Genomic DNA, 3081 nt, shown 5'->3' with positions numbered 1-3081 from the left:
AAACTTTTGTGGTATTGATAGTCAATTATATTTTAAAAATAAATTAAGGTCTTAATTATTGCCGATTTGTAATACTTTTTCTTCTATTCCAATTTAAGCAACACTGATATAATTTCGAGAGTCAATCAAATACCAAATAGCGAAGCATACATGTCTTAAATAACTTGTAATAACTAATTAGAAGTGATATAACAAAATTGCTATAAAAAATACTAGAGAAAATAATTTAAGTTAGCCTCATATAAGATGACAAATTAATTTAAAACATCAAGAGTTAATTAATCAATTCATGTCTATTTTTTATTTAATATTATTAATTTTTTATTACATAGATGACTTATAATAACTAATTAGGGGTGATAGTAAAATTACTGTAGAAGCAGCTAAAGCAAACATGTCATAAATGTCTATTTTATTTATTTTAATTAAATATTATTAATTTTTAATACGTAAATAACATATAATAATTAATCAGGGATGATATAATAAATCAAGGAGCAAGCAAGCAACTGAAAGCAGGCATGACAACCGCCAGCTGTCTGCTTGGGCTTTCAGCTAACTGACACTTATATGTAGTAGTAATATAAAAAGTCATTGATTTTACTAAAAGAAACCTATAAATTAGTTCAATATGGTTCGATTAGTTTAGTCGATTTTTTTTGAAAAAAACATTAACATCCCTAATGACAATTATGGTCTCTTTTGTTTTCATTAGATTAAATATCTAAAATTGAATGCATGTCTAGCACTATGATGTTATCTTTATATTTAAACACTAAGATTGTTTCTTTTTCAGCATCTGAATATGTGTAATTTATTTATTTATAAAAATAATAAATAAACTTAACAAAAAGCAATTAAATATCAATAATATATAAATTTTATTAAAAATAAGCATTTATTTTTGCTAATTACGGTGGACATAATCGATAGTGGTGATAGTGGTAATGATTAGTGTTAATGACTAGTAATTATAATAGTGCTAGTTGTGATGGTGGAGGTGGTTAGTGTTGCAGTAAATGACGTGATGGTGACGGTTGGTTGTTGTGGTGGTAAAGTTGATTGATATTAATAGTTAGCAGTATTGATAGTGGTGCCGTGGTGGTGAAAGAATGTATGTTGATTGGCTATGTATTGGTGTTAGTTTGTGGCTGTACTAATTATGATGGTTAAGGTGGTCGATAATAACGATTGATCGTAGTAGTGGTAATAGATGATAGTGATGGTGGTGGTAGAGGTGGAAGTCGTGATTACAATGACAGTAGTGGTAATAAACGATAGTGATCGTGGAGGTGGAAACAGTGATTACAATGACAATGGTGGCCATAGATATAATTATAATAATGGAGGTGGTGGATATGAAAGCAACTAACAATAATGATTAGCGGCGATGGTAGTTGTTCTGACAGAGGTGGTTGATGGTGGGGTACTAGTGATTAAAAAAGATAATATGATTAATAATGATGGTGGTGGTGGTGGTAGTAGTGAATATAATTACAATGATAGAGTTTGTAGATATGGTAGCAACCGATAATAGTGGTTGATAATAACTGTTGCTATAATGGTAGAGGCGAGACAATAATGGTGGTGTTGGTGATGGTAATTGTTATGATTATAGAGATAATTAGTGGTGGTAGGTGGTTGTTATGGATAGTGTGATTATAACATCTCGAGACTACTCCTAACTGTCACATGGTGCTTAGGCCTATAACTAGTACGAGCTAACCAACTAGCCCGAGCTAACCTGTGGTATCTAGTATAACACTATAAATATATATTTTAAATATCTTAAACTCATAAGCGGAAATCGTTATTTCATGTCTGAAATAAAATAGGTAAAACAAACTCAATACTATCAATATTAAATAATTTTTTTTGAAATGTATTAATCAACTGAATGCACCTACTAAGTCCAGAGAAACCTCTAAACATACTCAAGAGTCACTGGGACCGACCCTAGTTGGCTCGAAATTCATGAAGCTTGAAATGAACATAAAACTAACTCTAAAAGTAGATCATAAAACGGGCCCTCAGAACTGTTAGAATATGCACAACGGAAGCAACAATTCTACGAGATCAATATAACTTACATAATAATCTAGATAACATAATCAAATTGAAAATCAGAAAACTTACCTCTTGAAGATTTCACACATTTCGTTTAACACCTTGTTTGTCAGGTCTATTGCCTTCTACTACTTCTTGATTAACTCTTTAATCAACACTTGTATGGACAAGTAACTTGTTTTTCTGGAAAAGGATAATCTTTTTACTGGAAAAAACCATCCTTATTTATCTCAATCTTCCATTGAAGAGGGGAGGAGAAAAGACAAATGTTTTTGGCCATTACTTCTGCCTTAATGGCACTATAATGGGCAAAACGTTTTTGCCTTAATTAGCCCTATTAAGGGAAAAATGTTTTCAGCTCTTTATGGGTATTAAAAACTTGTTTATCGATATTAAAGTCCCTTTATATATAAGGCCAGCAAAATTACTTCTAAAGAAAATCTTTTTCCTTTTAAAATTGATTAGTTAATCAGGTATAGTAGAGACCACAAATTTATTAGTCGAGGTTTCAATTATGATATTAATTCGGTTATGAATAAATTATCATTTCATAATAAATTACAAATTATTCTACTAAAAATCTGTAATTGTAATCCTTGATTTAATTTTGAAATCTACCATTATATCTTATTTAACTCTCCATGTTAGAATTACCGATACCAATCAATTAAATTAAATTCTCTAAAAAATTTAACTCATTGATTAATTTAATTCTTTATTTATAATGCTTAACTTATTCCATATGAAGGATATAAAATTCACCTGCAGGGTTTTCACGTGAAAACTTATAAGCAACCATAAAGGGGTATCTTCTATCTCAAGTTCGAGATATAGTTCTATAACTAATTAATATTTCACTAAGTGATTTGTCATCATCCAACCTATTACGAATACATTGACTCACAAAAGAGTTTCACTTTTTAATAGATTAAAACAATAAACAAACTGCATAGATCATAATAATTATATCAAGATTAAGAGTATAAGTACATGTAATGGACTAGAAAAATCGTT

The sequence above is a fragment of the Capsicum annuum genome, chromosome 1 (assembly GCF_002878395.1).
Source record: "Capsicum annuum cultivar UCD-10X-F1 chromosome 1, UCD10Xv1.1, whole genome shotgun sequence".
NCBI lineage: Eukaryota > Viridiplantae > Streptophyta > Magnoliopsida > Solanales > Solanaceae > Capsicum > Capsicum annuum.
The sequence above is the reverse complement of the archived record's forward strand: the minus strand, read 5'-3'. Positions refer to the sequence as shown.